This window comes from Thalassophryne amazonica, chromosome 3 (assembly GCF_902500255.1).
Source record: "Thalassophryne amazonica chromosome 3, fThaAma1.1, whole genome shotgun sequence".
Lineage (NCBI taxonomy): Eukaryota > Metazoa > Chordata > Actinopteri > Batrachoidiformes > Batrachoididae > Thalassophryne > Thalassophryne amazonica.
The window spans coordinates 34,090,270-34,117,693 of record NC_047105.1 but is presented as its reverse complement, the minus strand read 5'-3'; the positions used below and the strand labels follow the sequence as shown (position 1 = coordinate 34,117,693).

Here is a 27,424-nt window from a genome sequence, read left to right as displayed (position 1 = left end):
ATATAGCAGCTGTGGAGTACTTGTGTAATACTTCTGAAGCACGTCACCTGTGCAAGACAGTGCGTCTTGCTATCATTGCAGTAGCCGTGCTACTGACTTGGGTCAGGCATACAACAGCATTATGGGCGTATGCGTTTTTGATTTTTCATAGAATTTGCATGTGCATGTCAAAAAAACTCCACAAGCAGTGTGCGACCTTCTATGGTGATAAACACACGCACGTGACACGCATGTCTTACGTACAGTTTTGCCATTTTTCCCTCAGTAGACTGGCAGTAGCAACACATATGGCAAATCATGAGTGAGGCTTTAACAAAAAGAAACAAAAAGCTCACCTTGCTGTTGCATTGATTCATTTAATCTCAGGAGCGTTGGTGTTGCTCTGATAAGATTAATCCATAATAAGCCTCGAAACTTTGCACTTGGCTTTGCTTCCTCACCTGATGTCTGATTGGCTATCTTATTCAGACGACAAAATGCCCACAAGTAATGAACATGGTAAATGCAGCCATTTGTGCTGTGCCGGCTTTGTGCTGGTATATCCTGCTGTCTAACGAGTACAGTGCACTGGGACAAGCCCCAAATGGGCTTGTTCAATCTAAAAAGCATCTTTATTTTGCTTGTTTGAATTATGCTGTACAGTGGTCCCTCGTTTATCGCGGGAGTTACGTTCCAAAAATAACCCGCAATAGGCGAAATCCACGAAGTATTATTATAGATGTTTTAAGGCTGTAAAACCCCTCACTACACACTTTATACACTTTTCTCAAACAGGCATTAACATTTTCTCACTTTTCTCTCGTGTGTAAACACTCTCAAAGTTCAAACCTTAGAAGAAAAATAAGACCAACCTGTTTTCTTAGGTGATGAGGTGATGGTCTAGTGGCTAAGGTGTTGGGCTTGAGTCCAGAAGATCATGGGTTCAAATCCCCACCTGACTGGAAAATCACTAAGGGCCCTTGGGCAATGCCTTTAATCCCCTATTGCTTCCTGTGTGTAGTGAGCGCCTTGTATGGCAGCACCCTGACATTGGAGTGAATGTGAGGCATAATTGTAAAGCGCTTTGAGCATCTGATTCAGATGGAAAAGCGCTACATAAATGCAATCCATTTTTCAGGCCCAAACATTTTTTAGAGAAATAAAAACTTTTAGAACTAACGAATTTAACTTTAACGATCAACCTACGAAGTTGGACACATAAGAAATTATTCATAGTGACTGACCAGTATTTCACAGTTCCTCTGATCGCGCCTCTTCATCCTGGCACCGTGCCGCTGTCGCGCCTTTTTCCACTGAGTCACACCTCGGTGCAGGTGTCTTTTTCCGAGTGAAGAACAGAGTTATAGGTAGTTGTTGGCGCTCTTTTTTCTTCTGGGCGAGAAGATTCTTATAAACAGACACGCAGAACACAATGCGCGTACTCTCCCTTCGCGGTGCCGCGACCGGCCTGCTTGATGAGGATGCAGAACTCAATGCGCTGTAAAAAAAAAAAAAAACAAAAGCATGCAAAGTTGGACTAAAATAATCCGCGAAACTGCGAGGCCGCGAAAGGTGAACTGCGTTATAGCGAAGGACCACTGTACACCTATTGCAAGGAATAATCATACAGGGTTTTTTTTAACTCACTAACCTTACCCCCCCCCCCCCGCTTCACTTTTAATTTCATGCAGCCATCACGGAATGAATTAGAATGAATTCGTGCTGCTGTGATGAAAATGAGGCGCTTTTTGTCACAATATCATGAATCAATAGATTAATGTATATTTCATCCTGCTGAATCACGACTTGCCGTGAGACTGACCACTGTGTCATCGCTACGCACAGGTGGGGAAGCAACCCGGTCTCACGGCAAGTCATGATTCAGCAGCACAAAATATACCTTAATCTATTGGTTTGTGATATTGTGACGAAAACCGCCTCATTTTCATCACAGCAGCACAAATTCATTCTAATTCATTCTGTGATGGCTGCACGAAATTAAAAGTGAAGCGGGGGGTCGGGTGGTTATGGTTAGGATGTGAGGAAGGAGTAGGGTTAGGTTATGGTTAAGGTTAGGAAAGGGTTGGGGATAGGAGTAGGGTTTGTAATAGTGAGTTAAAAAAAAGCCCCATCATGAAAATTTAACTCATTTCGTGACGGGAGCACGAAAACAAAACGTGAGACTGGGCTGTCTGGGGTTGTGGTAGTGAATAATCTAATCATCACAGACACAATGGAAATTAGGAGCAGGTGTGACTGAAGTCACTTGTAGCTTGAAATGATCTTGTCAGTTAATTTTATTGGCAAAGCCTAGGTCTGATGGCCACCAAAGCCACTGTAGTTCAGGAACAATTCTGGTTTGGTAAAATTGATTGTGATTTCAGAGGGGGTAATTCAGGTCAGATGGAGACTTGTATGGAAACAACACAAGCTGGTTGTGTTGTTTCCTGCTCTTGTTCTTGTTTTCTTTTACTCTTCTGTTTTACTGTATCATTGTGCTTCTTGCTGGCTCTTCTTTGTCTTTGCAAGAATAAATCGGTCACATCTCAGTTTCTTTTCTTCTTTGATTTAAAGAACTAATTTTTTAAATATAGTTTGGAAAGCTAAGCATTAAAGATCATTCTTGTTTGTAACTTGCATGCATTGATTGAGGAGATGAATTCCCACTTATCCGGGTCTGATTAACAGTGGGAGCAGACCAGTCAGCTCATCCCACATTTTTCTATCCATGACCACGTCCTGGGGAATTCCATGGCATCCTTATAACAAGTCATAACATGAAAGTGTGTGACTTTCAAATTTTCCAAAGAGTAATCATGTCTGTTATTTGAAAACAAGTGCATTGACACCTTTCACTATGTAATGGAATATTTCACCTTGTTTTAGCACAATATGTATATTGTCTTGCAAGTGATAGAACACAGTAGTTAATTAAAGTGTACACCTGGTTCTGTAGATGGTACTTTATTCAAATATAGCTTTAACTGTTCTCTGTGTGGGAGTAAGGAATCATTAGAGGAATCCCCAGTGACATCATGTAGAATCCCAGCAACAAAAATAGATATGGCTGCTCTAGGTTGTAAAGCTTGTAGTTAGAAGCCTGAAAACTTGTCCATTTGTCCTCAGTTTCCCTGAGGGAGTCTTTTACCTAAATAATTCCATGAACCATTCAAATCATTCATAATTATTTTAGTAAAAATCAGAAAAAGCACAGCGTGTTCATCAATATTATTATGAGTCATCTACAAATTCAATTTCAATTTATTTTCATTTATATAGCGCCAAATCACAACAAAGTTGTCTTAAGGCGCTTCACGTAAGTCAGGTCTAACCTTACCAACCCCCAGAGTAAGCACACAGGTCACAGTGGTAAGGGCCCCTTCACACATAGAGCGAAGTTTGGACGAAGTGCACACTCAGTGCGCATGACGCAAGAATCGCGCGCAAACCATGCAATACCGTCCCTGCCTCCAATGCCTCGCACATTTGCCGCCACAACCATTTGCGCACACAAGCACCTGAAAGACAAAGTGTGCGCTGTGTGAACCCATCTTACCCTCCCACGGCAGGTGCCGGCCAAATTCCAGGCGACACGCACAAACATCTAACACCACTCGCATGACACCCAGAAAATGCATGGCCAGTCACACTCCCGGCATGACAACAGACCACACATGACTACTGCCATACCCGCAGAGAAACCTGTCCAAGTCCCACACAAGTGTGGCTTTACAAAACAAATATACAGGTAATTTCGCCGGTGCACAGGCCAGGAGGGTTGCAGAAGTCGACAGCACTCCCATCTCTGGATGGAGCCGCACCCGGTGTGTAGTGAGCACCTTGTATGGCAGCACCCTCACATTGGGGTGACTGTGCGGCATTATTTGTAAAGCACTTTGAGCATCTAATGCAGATGGAAAAGCGCTATATAAATGCAGTCCATTTACCTCAGAGAGAAAAAACAGAATCGGGCATCGGAATGACAACAAATACAGTATAGCTTGTCAGCATAAAGCAACAAGAAAAAAAAAAAAGAAATACTAAGGTGATCGACAGCCACTAGCCCTAAGCTTCACTAAAAGACCCAGGCATTAGATAAAGTTGAGGCCACGGCCTGCTCCGTTTCCTAATGAAATGAATTTAAAAGAGTAAAAACCATAATAACATACTATGCCAGTATGCTAGCCATTTGAAAGGGAAAATAAGTGCATTTTAAGTCTGGACTTGCAAGTCTCTACAGAATCTGACTGTTGTATTGATACAAGGAGATCATTCCACAGAACAGAGGCACGATAAGAGAAAGCTCTGTGTCCCACAAAGATTTTATTCACCCTAGGGAGGCAGAGTAGTCCAACACCCTGAAAACGCAGAGCCCGGGCCGGTACGTAGGGTTTCAGTAGGTCAGCTAAGTAGGGAGGTGCCAGTCCGTGAACAATTTTACAGGCTAGTAGCAGAACCTTAAAATCTGATCTCACAAGGACAGGAAGCCAATGAAGAGATGCCAAAGTGGGGGTAATGTGGTCAAACTTTCTGCTCCCTGTCAAAAATCTGGCAGCAGCATTTTGAACCAATTGGAGACATCTAATGCTAGACTGCAGTAGACCAGAAAATAGAACATTGCAGTGGTCCAATCTAGAAGAGACAAACACATGAATCAAGGTCTCAGCATCAGCCATAGACAGGATGGGACGAATCTTTGCTATATTTTGCAGGCAGAAGAAAGCAGTCCTCATAATATCTCTGATGTGGAGGTCAAAGGAGAATGTAGGATCAAAAATTACCCCAAGGTTCCTCACTTTGTCAGTGTGATGTATGACACACCAGCCTCGGCTGAGTATTAGCTGGTCAAATTGATGCTGATGTCTCACTGGACCAAGAGCCATCATTTCAGTGTTATTAGAGTTTAAAATTCGGAAACTGCTACACCTCCATCTTTTCGCTGATGCAAGGCAATCTTCTAAGCAATTTTATGTGGATGACATTACGAGCAGTTATCGACATGTATAAATGAGTATCATCAGCATAGCAATGAAAGGTAATCTCAAAATGCTGCAGTATTTGCCCAAGGGGTGCTATGTAAAGGGAGGAAAGCCGGGGGCCTAAGATGGACCCCTGTAGAACCCCATATTTCATGTCACTAAGGGCCCTGTCCCACTGGGGAGAGGATCAATTTGCGCATGAATTGAGTACACAAATTACGGGTGTTCGTTGTCGTCCGCAACAAAAATGGCCAAAAATGACAAATGTCCCAGTATGAATTACGGATATATTATAATAAAATATAGCGAATATATGATGAACAATCACAGTTATATAACGCATGTAGTGAGGAAACTGATCCGACACATTGAGATTATCACGGCAGTATTACGGGTGTATTATGAATGCATCGCGCACGTGTTGCGCGTGCACGGCATCTGCATTGCGGTCATAAAATAAGCTCACTTGGGCCTTTCAACATCACTATTCACACCAACAGTATAGGCTCTGGAGCATTTGCTGGACTTGGACAAGTTGATCACAGAGTTAATGTTCATTTTGTCATGCGAGGGTTAACTGTTCATGAGTTTGGGGAGCGGGAGGGGGGAAGCCGCTCAGGGTGTGAGACAGTGTTTTTTTTTTTTTTTTTTTTTTTTTGAGTGTGTCACAGAAAACAGATTTCAGCGTGAGTTGTGGCTAAACAGCAACTCTTCCTTTTGTTGGTGTTAAATAGAAGTCCTGGATTGCAGCAGCTACGTCTTTGTGGATCCACACAGCCGGACCGGCATTGTCTGGCAGGTATGTCGCTTTCTGCCACACTTTGGGTTTACGTGACGTGTTTGTTATGCATTCACAGATTGTCCGCAAATCAGCTGCAAAGCAGATGTAATAAAAACACTTTATTCGTGGCCAATTTGTATGTATTCGCTACAACATATTTTAGTTTGTGATGTGGACATGATGGGCATGATATATATCTGTTTTACACACTGTCCCGGTCCGCTGCCAAGCCGCAAATCCCCGTCAGTTGTGGATATCAGCGGTTAACGGCAGATATTCAGCGCATAGAGTGAGTATGTATTGTGTATGAATTGAGTATATATGGAGTATGTAAGGCGGATGTTATCTGCATCCAGATTTTTGAACAGCTCAAAAATCCTGGCTGCGGACATGCGTGCCTCTACGGATGATCATGGACATATTCGGATGATGGCCAACTCATACAGGCATGTTACACGGATATTGCGGATGTTTGGCAAATATGGGCCAATTTTGTGCGCAATCCATATGCAAATCCTCCTAAACGCGAGTGGGACAGGGCCCTAAGGTTAGAGGTAGTGTTATTGTACAAAACACAGTGAGAACAACTGTCAGGTATGATGTCACCCATGCAAGGGCACTCCCAGTAATCCCAAAATGATTCTCCAGCCTATCGAGTAGAATATGATGATCCATGGTGTCAAATGCAGCACTAAGATCTAACAGCACCAGAACCGTAGTGGTGTCTGAATCCATTGTAAGCAGAAAATCATTCACCACTTTAATGAGAGCCGTCTCAGTGGAATGATATTTTCTAAAAGCAGACTGCAGCAGCTCAAAAAGATTATTCTCAGTAAGGTAGTCCACAAGCTAAAATCCTCTGGTGTGTGCTTGAATCAACCACACAAATAAATCCCATGTGATAATCCAACCATCGAGGTGCACAGAGTTTTGCTGTGCTGCTGAAGTGAGCCAAAACACAAAAAAATAAATTAAAGTTCACATGGCTACAACGGTGCACACATGCGCCGTGTGCACATGCACATGCACCCCCCACACACGCACGCAGGCATAGCTGCTCATCCAGCCTTTACAGTAGTGTTCAGAATAATAGTAGTGCTGTGTGACTAAAAAGATTAATCCAGGTTTTGAGTATATTTCTTATTGTTACATGGAAACAAGGTACCAGTAGATTCAGTAGATTCTCACAAATCCAACAAGACCAAGCATTCATGATATGCACACTCTTAAGGCTATGAAATTGGGCTATTACTAAAAAAAAAGTAGAAAAGGGGGTGTTCACAATAATAGCAGTGTGGCATTCAGTCAGTGAGTTCATTAATTTTGTGGAACAAACAGGTGTGAATCAGGTGTCCCCTATGTAAGGATGAAGCCAGCACCTGTTGAACATGCTTTTCTCTTTGAAAGCCTGAGGAAATTGGGACTTTCAAGACATTGTTCAGAAGAACAGCGTAGTTTGATTAAAAAGTTGATTGGAGAGGGGAAAACTTATACGCAGGTGCAAAAAATTATAGGCTGTTCATCTACAATGATCTCCAATGCTTTAAAATGGACAAAAAAAACAGAGACGTGTGGAAGAAAATGGAAAACAACCATCAAAATGGATAGCGGAATAACCAGAATGGCAAAGGCTCACCCATTGATCAGCTCCAGGATGATCAAAGACAGTCTGAAGTTACCTGTAAGTGCTGTGACAGTTAGAAGATGCCTGTGTGAAGCTAATTTATTTGCAAGAATCCCCTGTAAAGTCCCTCTGTTAAATAAAAGACGTGTAGAAGAGGTTACAATTTGCCAAAGAACACATCAACTGGCCTAAAGAGAAATGGAGGAATATTTTGTGGACTGATGAGAGTAAAATTGTTCTTTTTGGGTCCAAGGGCCGCAGACAGTTTGTGAGACGACCCCCAAACTCTGAATTCAAGCCACAGTTCACAGTGAAGACAGTGAAGCATGGTGGTGCAAGCATCATGATATGGGCATGTTTCTCCTACTATGGTGTTGGGCCTATACATCACATACCAGGTATCATGGATCAGTTTGGATATGTCAAAATACTTGAAGAGGTCATGTTGCCTTATGCTGAAGAGGACATGTCCTTGAAATGGGTGTTTCAACAAGACAATGACCCCAAGCACACTAGTAACCAAGCAAAATCTTGGTTCCAAACCAACAAAATTAATGCCTCGCAGATGTGAAGAAATCATGAAAAACTGTGGTTATACAACTAAATACTAGTTTATTAATTCACAGGATTACTAAAAAAGCAGTTTCAACATAATAGTTTTGAGTTTGTAGCGTCAACAGCAGATGCTACTATTATTGTGAACACCCGCTTTTCTACTTTTTTTTTTACTAATAGCCCAATTTCATAGCCTTAAGAGTGTGCATATCATGAATGCTTGGTCTTGTTGGATTTGTGAGAATCTACTGAATCTACTGGTACCTTGTTTCCCATGTAACAATAAGAAATATACTCAAATCCTGGATTAATCTTTTTAGTTACATAGCACTACTATTATTCTGAACACTACTGTATGAGCACACACACACACACCCAGCGATCAAGTCATCTGTCCAGCACCTACTCTACGCACACACGCACGTGTGGTCAGTCATGCTGGGAAGTGGAGGATGAGCGCAGATGTGATTGCATGACTGAGTGAGTGACCGCTCCATGCCAGCTTTGACACATATGGCGTGGGTCCAGTCCATATGTTGGTTGTACTGCGATGTCCAGTACCGGCAGGGACTGTGCAAAGGGAAGAACACAGCGCTCCCTCCCATTCTGGTCCAGTGTTTGCCATCCAGACGTTTGGACATCGGGCAGTCTTTCACGCCTTTTATGGAAGTCTGATGGCAGTCTGTGTCATCTACCTATTGTCCACATACACTTTGGATGCCATCGTGCAGGTGTGGACGAGGTAGTCTGGATGCATTCGGACACTGCTGACCACGCCTCTTTTCCTCCAGACTGCATCCGATTATGTCAGTATTTGCAGTGTCGGGCTGGTTCCTGCACATTCGAACTATGTGTGACGGGGGCTTCACTGACTGCTTGACTGACTTCATTAACCCTATGCTTTTCCTGCTAATTGCAAGAAATTCTGTCACTTTTATTTGTGTCTTCTCCCATCTGTCTGCATCCAGCCCCTTTCCTCTATGCTTCTGTATCATTATGCAAATTTTGGGTGCTGTGTGATGCTTATCTACTCAAAAAGGAGGGAAAAAAGTGCAGCTGTAGGAACAGGCTTTTAAATATTGTGTAGATGTTTTAACAAGCTGAGGTTTCAGTGAAAAGCACAATTCTTTATAATTTGTGGCATTTTCAGTGCCCTACAGCAAAAAGTCAACGTTATAAATCTCTTTACATTAAAACCACAAAAGCAAAAATTTTCTGCAGCCATGGCTACCAGTTAGCCGGTGTGTACTCGTCACATGTAATTGAGATTGTCTTGTAGAAAAGAAAACAGTTTTGTGATTGATTAACGTATAGTCTTTCATATACTCAGTAAGCATACGTAGAGTATACAGTGCCAACATTAACACACACCACACCGTGTTGATGACCTCACTATTAGCTTGTATTGTCTAGGAGCCAGCAGTAGTTGTGGATGGATTAGGTGATTAGAACGACAGCAGCTGAGATTGGCCAGCAGGACTCATCAGATAAAACATGTTCAGGGCCAACAAAAGCCCGGCTTTGCTGTGTCAGAATGTTGCCACACCACTTTGATGTTTTTGCTCTTCCTCTCAAGGCAACAACGATCTCTCTCACATTTTCAAATGCCTGGCTCATAATCAAAGGCTTGTCAAACTTTGCGCTTGTGTCTCAGGTCTGGATATCAAGCAGTCTGTGATCGCAGAGTGACGGTGACACCTTGAGGGAAATTTTCTAGTCATAAGAGCATTATTTTATCAGTGTAGATAAAAGCAAAAATATTGACATGGTGACTGTTATGAGTTGGGGTCTGGGGTGGGGTGGGGGGGGATTTGAGATCTGGTGTTGCAGACCGAATGGTCCCCCCTAAAAAATTGGTCCACCCTGGCTTCTCTGTGTGTATGCGTCATTTCGGAGCATCAGCAGCAATTCACCGATTATCGCCTCGTTTCTGCTCAAAACTATACTCCAATCATCATCTATCTCAGCGACAGATAGCTGAAGCTTTTGGGCAGCAATCATTTCAACATAAAGTCAGCATTATTTCATAATAAAAGATGGGGGAGCGATCAGAGCACCACAGCATGCGCAACAGCACGTCAGACTCAGTCGTGCTGTTGTTCTGCTTAAAACTGACTTTAGAATGATTTAAGAGGTTTTACTTTGTCATCTGATGATTAATAATCACATTATTCCCTTTGATCGCTTTGGGTGAAGAGAGTCAGACTCGCATCTCATCATTGACATATGTGCGTACTATGTATACATGTAAATAAATCTATAAATACTACACCAGTTGTTTGACTTCTGTCCAGACAGATGTTTAATCAATTGTATCCAGAATTTATGACTTTCAGATCAAAGGCTGATTAATATCAATTAAAACATGGGCACCAGCTGTAAACCGGAGTTGGTGCCCCTTTCGAGGTATTTAATAAAATACACCATTTACAAGTTCTTTCTGCTTCTCCCTTTTTGTTTGGGGGTCGCCACAGCACATCTGACATGGATCTGCAGGGGCGTAGCACCAAATTCTGGGCCCTAGGTACTAGCCATATTGAAGACCCCCCCCACTGTTAGGTTCTTTTTTATTAACGCAAACAACAAATTTCTAATGCATAGTCAAACCAGGTCTAAATCATGTATACCTTAGATCACACCTGGGAGTCAGAACCCTTTTTAAAGTTGGGGGAGCAATATTGAGTTGTGGGGTCTGGGGGACCAAATTGCACCATTTTTCTAGAAAATGGTGCAATTTGGTGCATTCCCGTCTGTTAAAATGCACAGGAATGCACTAAATTGCACTATTTTTCTAGAAAATGGTGCAATTTGGTCCCCCAGACCCACCAACTCAATATAGCTAGCTTTCAAGCTCACCTCTCTTTTCAAAGAATTTGGTTAGCAGCTGCTTTCCCTCATTTAGTTTTCTTTCCCTGTCCGTTTTTCTCTTCTTTTTTGAAATCCGGACTTTGATTTTTTTAGGAAAGACTTTTTTTCAGCCTAAACACTAGCGCTGCAACTAACGATTATTTTACTAATCAGTTCTTTGGTCAATTATTTTTTTCAATTAATCGTTTTGGGTTTTTTTTTACTTACATGTGAGTTTTGCCATTACTTCTTTAAGTGAGTTATTATTAAAAGGCCTTTGTCACACAACATCAGCGTTTGACCTTGTAACAAAGTTATGTTATGTTCTCATCAAAAACATACCTGGAGTGGTGTTTTGTTTTATTTTGCACATACATGCATCACCGACACACCACAAAGAGATTTCCATCAGGTTTAGATGCCTACAGCAACTATGTCAACCACTGACAACATATTACAGCAAGAGTCCATGAAAGTATTTTAAAGGTCTGAGGAAAGTGTAATATGTTATATTTAATAAGATATTTTCATGAAAAAAGACACAAATGTGCAGTTTACTGCATTTTATTTTTTTCTTGTGTAAAATCACAGCTTAGATGTGGTTTGACCGAAACAAATTGTCATTAAACTTAATAAAACAGGGATGAAGTGGATGTTTAAGAGTCACTAGGTGTTCACAGGAAACAGTTATTTCTATATTTATTTATGTTCATTGTTAGTTGGTTTAATCTTTTGTGTTTTGTTTTATCAGATTCTTTTTGTCCGTTTCTCTAAAACTGTATTGTGGCATTATTAGTTATTATTACTATTATTGTTGTTTTCTATTATTATTATTATTATTGATATATAACTAAAAATAAATGAATAAAATATTACAATTTGTAATACATTTGACTCTTTTACAACAACAAACGCTGAGCCATGAATTATTATACAGAAAACAAATGTGCTGACATCAGCTTAATGCTAACTTCAACTTTGAAAACGCCATACACATGCTAACACGTTAGCATCGGTTCCGTTTTTAAGTTATAAAATACATCTATCAACTGTTTCAAAAGACCATAACAGGTCAGATTAACATAAAAAGGTAAATGTTACTCACAGACATATGCTCTTTGGGGTTTTAGTGGGGAAAAATTAAGATTAAGCAAAATAAAACACTGAATCGACAAAGCACCAGATCGAAGCAGTGCTTCGATCTGCGCATCACTGCTTCGATTGGTTCAAGGTTCAAAGCAAAGCCGTGCTGCAGAAACAGTTGATTTATATGGAAGAAACGAAACATTTGCGGTAAAACAAAGTTATTTAACAACTAATTGATAGGGCTGTCACGATTAGGAATTTCTGGAGACGATTAATTGTCAGTTCAGTTCAGTTTAGTTTATTGGCCATTTGCAGTTACAGAAACCACATTGGAAAAAATGTGCAAGAAGCTGAAGTGTACTGTTGACATTAAAAACTATACCACAAGACGTGAACAATTTAACAGACACACATGTTAAACAAATGCCATGTAAATTCTAAAAGATCTAAAAACTATATCACGAACAAGAAAACAACTAAACGCCTGAGGAAAACATGTATGTACAATTCATAAAAAAGCAAATTAAAAACAAATTAAACAATGGAAATATCAAAGTGCATTGTTAATGTGCAATAAATAAATAAATAAATAAAATGCACTATATAAAGTGCTTTGTGCAAATCCAAAATTCAAAGTGTGCCGTTCAGAATCCTCACAGCTTGTGGACAGTAGAGCATTTAAGACAACGGAATCTTTTTCCATAGGGAAGAAATTCAAACATGGCCATAGACGGATGACTTGAAGTGTCATTAATGATCTGCAATGCCCGAGTTAAAAGTCTGGATTTGTAAATCACCTCCAATACCGGCAAAGTGCAGCCGATGATCCTGCTGGCCGAGCGGACCACTTGGTTTAAAGTCTTTTTTCTTTTACAGTGAGATTACCAAACCACACAGTAAGACAGCTTGAAAGTACACTCTCAATTACACAATGATAAAAGTTTAGGAAAATCTTTTTGTTTTGTGTAAATTCTCTCAGCTTACATAAAAAGAAGAGATGCTGCCTTGCTCTCTTAACAATATTGGAAGTATTTGAGTTCCATTTCAAATCATGGGAAAGAAACACACCCAAGAATTTACATTTCTCAACAATTTGCACCACAGAGTTATGGATAATAATAGGATCATGGTTCCTATTGTGACTAAAATCTATCACCAGTTCACATGTTTTTGAAGTGTTCAGTAATAGATTGTTTTCCTCACTCCAGAGAACAACATTCTCTATCGCTGCACGATAAAGTGATTCATCATTTGAACTGATCAGTCCAATGATAGTTGTATCATCAGCATATCTGATTATCACATTATTTTCACAAGATGCAACAAGGTCGTGTGTGTACAAAGTGAAAAGCAGAGGGCTTAAAATACAGCCTTGCGGGGAACCAATACTAACACACAGCTCATCCGACATGCAGTCATTAATTTTCACTCTTTGTGGTCTGCAAGTTAAAAAATTTAAAATCCATTTGCACAAGGCGTCATCCAAGTTAAGACTCTTTAGCTTATGAATGAGCTTCATTGGGATCATCGAATTAAAAGCTGAACTATAGTCTATAAAAAGCATTCTTGCATAGGACTTCCCTGTGTCTAGATGTTTATAGATGGCGTTCAGAGCAAAGGAAATTGCATCCTCAACATTCCTGTTTTGTCTGTATGCAAACTGTAGCGGGTCCATAGACATAGAAATTTGATTTTTGACACAGTCTAACACAAGCCGCTCAAAGGTTTTCATGAGTACAGATATGAGGGCCACCGGCCGATAGTCATTCAAACACGTCACCGGTGACTTCTTAGGCACTGGAACAAGTGGAACAAGTAGATTTCTTGAAGCTGAGAGGAACAGTGCAGAATTTGAGTGATACATTAAAAAGATCTGTCAGTACAAAAGAAAGCTGCTCAGAGCACAGTTTAAGGACACGAGGCGGGATGCCATCCGGGCCGGCGGGAGCTTTCCGGACCTTTGTCCTGGACAGAACCCTGCGGACATCTTCCTGAAGGACAGTGAGGACTCAATTCATCAGGAAAAACAACAAATTCCACCAGTTCAGCCGATTTCATATATTCAGTTTCAAAACGACAATAAAACTGATTACGTTTATTTGACAAAGAGGGATCAGAAACTATACTGAGGCCTCCTTTAGGTCTGCAAGATGTGACAAAGTTTATACCTTGCCACATGCGTTGTGGGTCCCCCTCCATAAAGTGACCTTCAATATTAGTCCCCTAGGCTCGTTTTGTGGCCTTGCAATTATTGCCTTGCAGACAAATAATTACGATTGAGGATTATATTGTCAATTTTTTTTCTTTTTTCCCTTCTTTATATTCTACTATCGTGGTATGATTACACAACTCTGGAAGAACGTTTGGCTTCTCTGAGTGGAGAAACCAAGAATAGTGAAACATTTTTATTTTTATCTTCACTTTACATATAGTCCCAACTTTTTCTGATTTGTGGTTGTTTCTGTTGCATTTCTGAAAGTACAGAACTGCTATAAAGAAAAGTGTGAACATTTTATTGTGTTTTAAAACTTTGTGGAGCAAACGCAAACAACAAAATCTTATAAAGAAGGGAAAAAAATACCTGGACATATGCAGGAAAACTGATATAAACTTAATAGAACAATACAGGCTGATTAGACTCCCCATATTTTTTGTATAGATAAATCAGAATACAATAAGAGGCAACTCACTTTGAAATAATTAAAACATAGCAGCAGCTTAATAACTTTGAAAAATAACAGAAATCAGCAGCTTGTATTTTTATTCTGACTCCAGTTCATTTTAGTGTGATGAAGTCATCCTTTTTTCCTCATCAGTCACATTTTGTGCTTGAACACTACATTAAGCTCAAGATTGAACAAATACATACCTTTGGAAAATAACAGCTATTAAAGTTCAGCTTTTTGTGATCGGTGCCTCTGAACATCACTGCACAGCTTTTCTGTAATTTTTGCTCAGTTCATTTATATATTCTAATTTTTAAGGATGTTTTTAAGGATATTTGACCGTTTATTTCATCTCATGATCTCATAAATTCAGTATACGACGTGCACATGGTGTGAACAGGTCTGTGCCGTCAGAACCGCACCAGTAGAGAAAGTACAGAGAGTAAAGGCAGCTCCACGGTTTGGTTTTGTTTTTTTATATATATGTTCACTCGGGTTAAAATCCTCTCTCTCTGCTTCGCGCTCTCTGTCTCATGTGATGGTTCACAGCAGAACGTAACATCTCGTGCCTCCGTTCAGGAATCTCGCTCCCTTGCAGTCTGCAGCAAGTTGACTCTGCGCGTACACACACACACACACACACACACACACACAGCTCCTTCGGTAAACTGCGCATTTTAAAAGGCTTTGAACAAGACGGCTGCTGTTTTAATCGGCCGTCTTAGTCAAAATTTGAACGTCCAAATGACGGCAGGACGGCTCGCTATGAAAACTATGAATTGAGAGAAAAATCAAAGACTTAAATAAAGTAAACGACTCGGCGACTACTAAATTAGTTAACGATTTCAATCGTCGACGTAGTCGTGACTAGTTGAGCCAGCCCTGCAAAACCGAAATGCATCCACAGCAGTGTGTGCTTTGGAACCAGAACTTCCTCACGCTCCATGTTATTATCCGAGCCTCGCTAACCATCCGACCAAGACAAGAGAGAAACAGAGTGAGTGAGGCAGCGTGCGCCTGCTGCTGCACGATGACATCAGATTCCGAGTCGTTTATGCAACTTTGTTGATAAAATAAATAATTCACGGTAATCGTGATTATGAAAAATATTTGCGAATATGAAAAATGATCGCGATTGGCAAATATTGTAATAATTGTGACTGCCCTACTAATTGATGACTAAATTAGTTGACAACTATTTTAATAATCAGTTAAATCGATTAGTTGTTTCAGCACTATTAAACACCTCCTCTTTCTGTCAGATCCCGTTTGGGATGTGTGTGTGTGTGTGTGGGGGTCACCTGTGCACCTGGACTAAACCATTGTATAACTGTGCAGGGATGGGAAGGGCCCTCAGAAATCTTTCAATATTATTGTTAGAGCAGAATTATGTTTTGCAACATTTATACATTAATTCTAATTATATTCTTTTACAACATGAATTGTATGGACATTAATGACATGCAACACCAAAATGTATTTAATGCCAATTTTTTGTGGGGCTCCCCCATGCTCTGGGCCCTGGGTACATAGTACCCTTTACCCCCCAAGTCCAATGCCCCTGTGGATCTGCGTGTGTATTTTTGATCCCATTCAAACACTTTCATACTGATAAATTAATACACATGTAACCTGCTGCTTTTCTACAGTTATGTTTTACTCAGGCTTTCCTAGCAGGAGTTTAGTCAGTCTTTTGAGCACACCCTAATCAGATTTACAGTCTCCTGACAGAATAGGACACTGGGAAAATCTGATTAAGCTCAGTATTTAGATATTGTGCTAACAAAGTGTATTCCCAAGTGGTTTCAGGGGTAAAGCATTAAGACTCCGTGTACATCAGCCTCACATTTATGGAAAAGGTTTTATGTGTCCATATTTCATTCCCAAAATGACTGTCACAGAAATCCACACCCCATAATTTATCACACTATAGTTTCACTTGGAGTTATTGCAGTCATTATGCAGTAGAGGTTTGACATGTGACTGCTATTTTTGGCTGATTGACAATAAAAATCAAAATGAGTAGTGAAACATAACCGAAGCACTGGTTGTGCAAAGCAGTAACAAACCTTCAGTGAACATTGTCTTTTTTTTTTTTCTTTTTTTTTTTGATGAAGTTGTGAGCAGAGATGTGAGATTTAACAAGTTCCCCGTCTAGTCATTCTGACAGCAAAAGAAAGACTGTACTGTGTATTGCATAATTTAAGTGCAAGTGCCATCTCTCACTCAAAATACGATTAAGTTTCAGAATATTACAAGAGGGAATTCAGAGTAAATTATTAATGCAGTTTCATTTAAAAACCTCTCATGTCTCATTCCCCACATTTGGAAATGAGGAACACAGAAGCATTTATTGTGTATTTTTACTAGTTAGGATGGCATGTTGTGGAGTTAAATTATAGGGATGCACCGATCCACATTTTTTGACTTCCGATCCCGATACCTGAATTTGGATATCTGCCAGTACCAATACTATTCTGATACCAGAGCTCTGTTTGCTTTAATATTATTATCATCATTATTGTTGATTTTATATGAGGATATTTTGTCTCCCCAGTTATACAACTTCATGATGACAGGGGAGGTGGTTAAAGCGTTGGGCTTGAGACCAGAGGATCCTCGGTTCAAATCCCAGCCTGAGCGGGAAATCACTAGGACCCTTGGGCAAGGTCCTTAATCCCCTAGTTGCCCCCAGTGTGTAGTGGGTGCCTTGTCTCACATCGGGGTGAATGTGAGGCATTGATGTGTAAAGCGCTTTGAGTGTCTGATGCAGATGGAAAAGCGCTATATAAAAGCAGTCCATTTACCATGAAATGGTACAGAGGAAGATTTTCTTAAAAAGAAGACCTGAAAGTTTAGCTACAATTTGCCAGAAGGTACATCTATGATGCAAGCCAAGATTTGATGTTTTGGTGAAAGAATTAAGTACTTTTATTTATTTATTTATTTTGGTGGTTTCTTGTGGCATTTATAAATGTGGCAATGAAAACAGTACATGTACAAGGGGATATCAAAAGGTTTTGAGCCTCAAACAGAAAGAACAAGATATTTGGATTTATAATGTTTTATTTTTCGACATAGTCCCCTTCCAACTCCATACACTTGTTCCATCTAGTTTGCCAATCATTGATACCTGATCAGTAGAACTCAACATCTTGGTCCCCTAACCAGCTCTCCACTGCAGCAGTCAGCTCATTGTGATCCTCAAATCTCTGGCCCCGAAGGTATTTTTTCAGCCTGGGAAAGAGGTGGAAGTCACTAAGGGTTAGGTCTGGAGAATAGGGTGGGAGAGGAAAAAGTTCATAGCCACACTCGCGCACAGTGTCCATGGAAACCTGGCTGGTGTGGACTGGTGCATTGTCCTGGTGAAGCGGAATGCCACGACTGACACTGGAGGGTACATCTCTTCCACATAGTGTTATGACTCAACAGTTGAAGTGAGCAATATGATCCTACATGAAATAAGTAGCTAAGGCATTGATGTCGATCATGCATTGTAATATCTGACTGGGAAAAATGTGCGAGACTCAAAACTTGTACGAGGGGATGTCACAGGGTGCCCTTGTCTTTTCACAGCCGGATCATGGACCATGGTATATTATTACTGGTGCCAGTGCTCTCTCGAGATAAGCTCCCCTGTCGAGTTGACCTCCCCATAGCGCAACACGTTTGTTGCACACATGACCATAATATTAGATAACTGTTAGTAATCAGATAACTGTAATAATCTAATCTCTCGTGTTTACATGCTCTTTTTTATCAGAAAAACCTGGTTTACATGCTATCAGTTCATAAGTTGAATTTCTTTCGTAGTGGAGGAAAGACAAATGGCAGGTCTTGAAAAAAAGACTTTGTAGAGAAAAGACAGTGCTCTCTGTCTGTCTCTCTCTCCCCCCCTCTCTTGTTCTCTCTCTCCAAGAAATTACCTCTTTAGAATCAGGGTTCTCCCCATAAATTTTTAGTATAGCAGTGCTTTTTGGGAACTATCACCGCGCGCAACACTTTCACTCGAGGTCCTATCCAACCTTGTGTCCTGAAGCCCAAAGACAAAAATGAAAATCTTTTAGTTCTGTTTCCTGGTCTGATTCTGTGCTGAATTGTTGATTAGTTAAATTAATCTAAAATCTTTGTGTTTTGTGGACACACTGTATGTAACAAATGTTCAATAAACCTATTTGAAAGAAAAAAAATAATGTAGCGAAAGACACTTTAAAATGTGGGAAATGCCAGACTTTTTTACACTTTTCCTCTGCCTAGTTTTCAATTTGAAAAGTTTGAATTCCCAAGTCATAATATCACCAGGCTGGGGGCATTCACTTCAGACTGTTAAAATCTCACCTTGCCCTTGTGATTCAGATTTTGACACCCCTCTATATTGTCGAAAAACAAAAGGTCCAGCTTTCAAAAGGTCCTTGGGGCAACTGTTTGTTGTGATTTGGCGCTATATAAGAAAAAAGTTGATTGATTGATTGATTGATTGATTCCTCTCTGAGTCAGCAGGTGCATTTCTGTCTTATTACTCTGTATTTTACTCTGCATCTGTTGGCATTTCTCAGCGTGTGATGCACATTTTAGGAAAAGCAGAACACAGTGAAGAAACAAACACTGCTTCGTCCGATAACGAAGCTTGTGAGCTTTCATTCAAAAATAAAGGTTCAGATTTCCAGAGGCTGTACAGAGAGACAGGAGGCGACACACTTCACCCCAAAACTCTAATATTTTCAGAGTCTGTCGGATTTCGGATTCTAACGTGTAGTGACGCTGCCGTTTGTGTCGCTGAACACCGTTTTAGTCCCGTCGCGAGCGTGTACGTGGAATGTCTTCATGATGTGGTTTCTTCACAGGCTGGACACGCAGATGGGTTTTTTGTACATTGGGAAAAAGTCGTAATATGTTATTTTTAGGAGATAATGGACTTTCTATCTAACCGTGAGAGAACTTTGTGAGGAGCTCCGCAACACCAGCTGGCGATCGCGCGCGATCCATGCGTGGGGACTCCTTTCGTGGACCGGACTTTGGAAATCACAAGTGGATGACTGTTCAAGTTTTTTTTCTTCTTCTCTGTGGAGCTGGTAGGGTTTATTTTTAATTTTCTTTGAGTGTCTGTCTTGATGTGAGACTGTTATGTAACGGAGTAGCGCGCACCACACTCGTGCAATGTGCATGGCACTAAGTGGAAGGGGGCTGCTTTTACCGTGATTGCATCAAAATTAGCAGCTATCACTTAAAAAATGAGTCATCGTAACACCACAGCACACGTAAATAAACTTTGTAATTAATCTGTGGTTGCGATTTTAACGTTAGCAGCATTTCATTCAAGTGCACGGTTTCCTCTAAGAAACGCTGTCGGAAACGCTCAGAAATTTTATGATTTCAGTGTGACACGGTCCTTAAAACATAGAAGAAGGGAAATAATGCACACAGCTGTCCAGCACCAAAATCTCAAAGTGTGTCTCAGTACCTGAAGAATTTCAAATTCTGTTCTGCCGTTTTCTTCATAAAAGCCTCCCTGTTCACTGTCACAGAGGCTGCAGCATCGTTCTCAGCCTCTGATCTGATCAATCCCGCAACAAACAGCATTGATCGAGTCGGCTGTGCACCTGCCTCCGTGATGCTCGGCGCCGGGGTGCCAAGATGAAACAAAAAATGCAGAGATCTGGCTTTGTGTAAGGCTTGTTTTGTCATGGTTTGTGTCATCTAGATGTAAACAGGATAAAATAAATAAATTGTTTATGTGAAATTTGACGCAAAGCGGGTTTGTGTGGTTAGATTCCCACCAGGTCTCCCGCTAAAACATCATGAGATGACACTCCACTATAGCGGCGCTAGATGTCAGTATGACGGGGCGGCGCCATTGTTCCACTGTCTGGGGAGAACCCTGAGAATGAAACATGTGCAAATGTAAAAGACCAAAATAAATTAGATTATTGTTCTACATGTTTATGTACATGCAAATGGGGCCATTGTAGGGTCAGTTTCGTCTCTTGAACACCAGATGGCACACCCGCCCCGAGTACATGTACCGTTTTGAGGACGGAGTGCATTTCCGCATTTTCAAAATGCCACAAGAAAACCACCAAAAAATAAATAAAAGTACTTAATCCTCTGAGGTCAAGGGTATAATTGGCGATTTATTCTTTTTACTATATTTGGTTTTACCTTCATAATTTACCTTAAAAAGTGTTTACCTTGTTTGGTGTCATTTTTTTAGCACAACCTTACCTGTGAGACTTTACAGTTTTTCTTTCATTCTGACATATTGCATTGTACACAAAAACATAAAATCCAAATAGAAAAAAGTTTGGTTTACTGTGAATACCACAAACATGTTTAACAAACCATTTTTATAACTTTGAATGCTTTTAGAATTTCAAAAACATATGTGCAAATGTAGCAAACAAAGTATATACAACTATTTACATTAAAATGTAGGAAACACTTCAGGGTATTTTGTACAACTATTTACAAAAACGTAAGATGCCACACAAATGATTGCCACTCAGAAAACCATTCCTGTCCAACACAAGACATAGGGGACACAGGCCTGACCCACAGGAGGAGTGTCACTCCCCCTGTTGTCCCCTTGGAGGCAGTATTGGCACTTCACTCTGCCTTTGGTGGCTTTCTGGCAAGGTTCTTCTCAGCAACCAAATACATAGTTTGGTGATCATTTCTTATGAGTTTTGGTTGTACATTTTCCACCAATGATGAAGGGGACGTTGTGTTTTTTTTTCCTTACAACTGCTATGGTGAGAGTGAGTGTGAAATGAAAATACATGGGTTTGTGCGTGTGTGTATATATGTGTGTTCTTATTATATGCAAACTTTCTCAACTGTGTCTCCACTGTAGTGAAGAAACGCAGTTTTGGTACTACATGTCACACCCTCATGTACCAACATGTACTCTCCATTTTGGGCTTCCTTCATCTTTTGGAACTGTTGTCCTTCAATGTGTACATTTTTTCACAGCTGTATCAATTATTACGCTCCGTATTCAAGAAAGAATAAATCACTGTGTTCTCTGGAAACGAGGCTGTTTTGTCCAGAATGGCTAAATTGTCACAGAAACTGCCGATGTTGTGTCAGCGAGTGAGCTTGTTGATACCGTATTCGTTCTAGTCCTCTCAAGTATGGAGATTTCAGCAACAGAAAACAATGTGCCAGTTACTGATAGGGACATTTTTATTTCAGGAGCAGATGTGTTTGCGACTGATTCGAGTGATCTTTCATCAGAAACTGCACATTTTACAGGGGGAACGGGAAATGTTCCATTCGAATTGAGCTTTAGCTTTCCGTTTGTTAGGGGGACTTGAGACATGTCTGCGAGATATTACATAAGCAAAATAAAGCTGCTCTTTTGCTTGATCTGGTGCATCAAACCTAACCACAGTCTAATCAGTTCAACATCATTATCTATTCTTTCCATTTGGTGAGTATTCAAAGGTAGTATTTCTTGTTTTTGAGTTCTTACTTACACAGTTACTGGCTGAAATAAACAAACCCACATTCTCACCCACTCATCTGTATCTTTTGCTGTACAAGTGCTGTGCTGCTACCAGTGTGGGGAATAGCAGAGTGAATCAGTGACTCCTCACAAGCACTGGTGTGGTTCCCAGAGGAGAACTCATCATCATATGCAGTTATCGAGCACTCTGAACTTTGAATTCCATCTGCGGATCAAAACTGCTGATTAATTTGATGCAGCCTGAAATTTTATACTTGCATTCTCATATTTATTTGTCCTCTGCAATACAGGTTTCATCATGGGGTGTAGTCTGGTGCTGACACCAGCAGCTACAGAGAATCAGTCAAGGAGTGAGCACACCGATATGCATCTCCAAAGTGAGGAAGAGGTGACAGCTCCTTGATCTGACCAAACAAGTCGAAGACCAAACTCAGAGAAGATTAAACACTAGGAAGGGTTCAGAAACAAGACCATAGACCACTGGGAGTAGTTGAGCTGAGTGGTGAAATTTAAAACAGAAAAAAGATTTTTGTTGCGTTCAAAGAAGGCATTTTGAAATGGATGCCTGCAACACGTTTCAAAAAAGCTGGGACAGTGGTATGTTTACCAGTGTGTTATATCACCTTTCCTTCTAACAACACTCAATAAGTGTTTGGGAACTGAGGACACTAATTGTTGAAGCTTTGTAGGTGGAATTCTTTCCCATTCTTGCTTGATGTACGACTTCAGTTGTTCAACAGTCCGGGGTCTCCGTTGTTGTATTTTGCGCTTCATAATGTGCCACACATTTTCATTGGGCGACAGGTCTGGACTGCACGCAGGCCAGTCTAGTACCTGCACTCTTTTACTGGTAACAATCTGAATGGTCTTTTTCCTCTTTTGTCTGGAGGACACGACGTCCATGATTTCCAAAAACAATTTGAAATGTGGACTCATCAGACCACAGCACACTTTTCCACTTTGCGTCTGTCCATTTCAAATGAGCTCAGGCCCAGAGGCATTTCAGGATGTACGGCTTTGGCTTTGCATGGTAGAGTTTTAATTTGCACTTGTAGATGTAGCAACGAACTGTGCTAACTGATAATGGTTTTCTGAAGTGTACCTGAGCTCACGCGGTAAGATCCTTTACACAGTGATGTGGGTTTTTAATGCAGTGCCGCCTGAGGGACCGAAAGTCATGGGCATTCAGTGTTTTTTTTTCGGCCTTGCTGCTTACATGTAGAAAGTTCTCCAGATTCTCTGAATCTTCTGATTATTTTATGGACTGTACATGATGGAATCCCTAAATTCCTTGCAATTGAATGTTGAGAAACATTGTTCTTAAACTGTTGGGCTATTTTTTCATGCAGTTGTTCACAAAGTGATCCTTGCCCCGTCTTTGTTTGTGAACAGCTGAGCCTTTTGGGGATGCTCCTTTTATACGCAATCTTGACACTCACCTATTTCCAATTAGGTGTTCTTTGAGCATTCATCAACTTTCCCAGTCTTTTGTTGCCCCGTCCCAACTTTTTTGAAATGTGTTGCAGGCATCCATTTCAAAGTAAGCAAATATTTGCACAAAAATAAGAAAGTTTACAGGGTTCTAGCTAGCGCAAACTTGCGTTACGGCCCGTTACTATATAATTTTGGACTGCTACGTTTATTTTGTACCGTGTAATCAACTGTTTCTGCAGCGCGACTGCAGTTTGAAGCGTGAATGAAGCAATGCTTCGATTCAGTGGCTCGTGGCTCTTTGATTCGCTGCTCTTCAGAAGTGGTAAGTCCGCTTCTTAACCCCTCTCAAATCCATTAAAATATCATGAGTCATTTTTGTGTGTATTAAAGTCGCTAACTGGGACTCATGTCTTGTTGCAGTCATAAACGAGAATCGTCTTCCATTCCTTTGGCACAGCTCCAAACGATGCAAGGCTCTTTGCTGAGACAGAGTCCGCTCGGAATTAATAACTTCAAAACGAATTGCAGCTTTAAATAAAATGACACCTCTTACAAACGTTGCAATTCAGACAATAAACTACAATTGACTAAAACATTTTTTCCTCCCAAAATGAGATGTCCTGCATTCTTTATGAACCTGATGTGGAGCGAGCTGTAGAGCTCAGCTCATATGGAAAGACATTCATGTCAATAATAATGTCTGAAAGGAAATGCTTTTGACAAAAACAGATTTTATTTCTGTTTATGTCCAGAGATCAAGGATCCACCATGTAGAGTTTATGTCCAGAGTTTAAGGATCCAATTTAGTCAGCTTATAAAGCACAAAATTACAACAAAAGCCATCTCAATGTGCCTCACACAGAACAGTTCAACATAAAAAATTAAAATAAAAAAAAATAAAAAAATTAAAATACCTAATTAAAAACAGAAGTAAAAGAATAAAACATGAAATAAAAACTACTCATAAGAAAGAGACTAAAAATAGGTTTTAAGTCTTGACTTAAAAATGTCCACAGACAACGACTGCCTCACTGAGGGCCATGTAACCCAGAATGAGATTGCCCACTCAACAAACTTCCCCAGCCTTCTGGACATGATGAAGGGACTTGGGCTGTCGTACCTGGCTTTTCCTCTTTGGGTACCCCTAGAATGGCCATTTTTTAGCTTAAATTTTCAAAAGCTGCTCCCCTTCCGCACCAACAACAGACAAACAAGTACAGACACACCCACACACGCACCTACGGACAATTTAAAGACTCCAATCCACCTAACCCGCATGTCTTTGGATGTGGGAGGAAACCGGAGCACCCGGAGGAAACCCACGCACACACGGGGAGAACATGCAAACTCCACACAAAAAGGCCACGGGAATTGAACCCATGACCTTCTCGCTGTGAGGCAACAGTGCTAACCACTAATCCACCGTGCTGCCCTACTCCAAAAAGTGATGAATTTTATCCTTAACATGAATTTTATCCTTTTTTTTCCACACACACACACATTCACACTGAGGTTCCACGTGCGCACACACACACGATGGCTTAACATTTTGCCTGAGTTACTCCAATGGCTCAACTGTTACCTCAGTTGTTAGCACAGATTTATATAATTCACAGTCAGAGCTAGCTTAGCGGCTAACATCCACGAGGCACTACATTAACGTTTAGCAGCTAATATTAGCCACGCCTAACCCACTTTTACCTGACGCGAGACATACAATGGTCTTACCGCCGAGCAGTTAACATCAACCAAAACTCCGTAAGTTCGACCTACGGCGACTTTGAACTGTTTTGTTTTTTCCCCCCTCAGTTTTAACTTATGGACGACTTTCAGTAGGGCCACCCTCACATGCACATGCCCAGTCAGTGTGGTCTCTCTTGCTGCGTCTCTCTCTCTCTCTCTCTCTCTCTCTCTGTCTGCATGCCACGCTCACCGAAACGCAGTCGACTGTGTCGTCAGGCTGTGACGCCCTCTCTGCTTAGGGACATGGAGTTAACCCTATAAATGCCAGCTATCACTCACACATTCATATAACTGAAAAATTGACTCCCACTCCTCTTTTAAATTATTTCCCTCTCTCTTTACTACTTTACTATCATTTATGAAGCCTGGGCTACAGACGCCTCTATGACATGTAAGAGGTTGTCATTCTTGACCTATGTATCAATTTTCATGATGATATGACAAAATTAAAGCCATAAAAGGAAGAACGAATGTTCATTGTGAAGGGTCGATATTCGGCACGCTGCCACATGGATGCCCTTACTCGTAGCTTCACGGCGATCATCATGTACGTTCACCAACTTGTTGTGCATGTTTTAGAAGTGGAATGAAGTTGATGGGGTTAATTATGTGACAGCAGTACATGCAAAATTATAAATAGGACATTTCCTGTTGCCACCGGGGGGCGCTATGAGATAGGTGGGAAGTTAACATATGCAGATGTTCAGGGCGGCGCTTTCATCATGTCCAGCAAGTTTGAAGGATCTACAATGAGGTATGTGGGCATGACAGCCGTTCAAAGTGAAACGCGTGCTCTGAAACGCTCTCCAAACTTTGACGAACCCCAGCAGCCACGCCTTTTGACCTACAGAAATTCTTTTGATAACTTTTGATTAGCATGGGGTCCTGATGACATGTACTAAATTTGAAGCCGATTGGATGAAATCCCTAGAACAAGTTTGTTCAAATGTAAGTAGTGGAAATGACAAAAAAGACCTCAAAATCGAAACTGCCGACTTCCGGTCGACATTTCAACATGACGTAAAGAGACTTTTTTGGGCATCCTAGCATGGTAAATATGTGTACCAAATTTCGTGAAGCTATGACAAAAAAAAAAACCCCAATGGGGATGGTCTTTTGAAAATTTGTAGCAGGCGCCATTTCAGTACAGCTTGTACAGATAGTACAGCTTGGGACTCTGGCGAGGGCGGACAAATCTCCTCCTCTCTCCCTTATCTCTGCTCCAACCTTCAAAGTCCCCACTTCACCAGACTGTGAATTCTTGATTAACCATGGAATTGATCAGCTGGTCTGTGAATGCTATTGACACCATTTTTTCTACAAGAAGATCAGGGCCGGGGCACCCTGTGTGCCCAGATGGAACCTACCCTGCGGGCTATGTTCTTGATGCCTGGGAGATGTGGCGAGTCGCATGCTTTGCGCCATTCTCTGTGGAGGACGTTGAGGATTTATTTATATTTCGTTTCTTAGTAGGAGGGCTGGTACTTATTGGCTTATGTGCTGCCCTGACCTACCAGAAAATTGGCATGACAGCTGCCACCAGAACCACGACCCCTCACCTGTCTGTCATGATTAATGAGTTGGGCAAGGCGATGCATTCTCAGACTGCATTAACCCTTGAACTCAGACCCAAATTGGATGACATTTTGGAGCAAATGCGCACCTTGCAGAGGAAGATTTCAGAGACCGGGGAATATTCATAATTTGGGATCTGGTTTGTTCATGTGAGACTGTAAAAGTGTTTTTCACTGCTCATCCACAAACAATCAAACTTATGAGCCTCTGAAGGACAAAATGCCCCATTGTTTTTCTACAGAAGAATGTCTACGGCCTTGGTGAACATTCGGCTGCCCCTTATCGTCTCTAACTCCCACACGGACAGAAAAAGAACTGAATCACACAAGGACAGAGGCTGTAAGCATGCTCACTCCCCCCCCCCTTTCTGTCCCCCACCACCCCATCCCGGCCCCCGCTCACACCACTCTCCAAGCTGCTGGCGGCATGACTCATGTTGCGGCAGCCCTCACCCACTTTGCCTCAATTCAGATGATGGGCTGCTTCAAGTTTAGTGCACATAAACAATGTCAAATGTATATGTGTTGGCTTTAATTTTGATGTGTGCCATTATTATGGTAAACAAGTAATAATTGTGGAGTAATTGCAGTTTTTTGTCTGAGGTAATTGAAGTGTAAACGTAATCTCGTTGTTGTTGCATTTGTGATGACAATGACAATAAATCTCATTCAATTCAATTCACTGCGAGCA

At 41.0% G+C, this 27,424-nt stretch overlaps 1 long non-coding RNA gene across 1 annotated transcript; it reads right to left on the bottom strand.

Moving 5' to 3' along the window:
- Nucleotides 1-250: 250 nt before the first annotated feature.
- LOC117507893 lies at nucleotides 251-18,000 on the bottom strand. Its single transcript, XR_004559868.1, has 3 exons — nucleotides 17,907-18,000; nucleotides 1,235-1,239; nucleotides 251-260 (listed from the first exon to the last, which is right to left on the bottom strand). It is a non-coding gene; the product is annotated as an uncharacterized LOC117507893 (long non-coding RNA).
- Nucleotides 18,001-27,424: the final 9,424 nt, after the last annotated feature.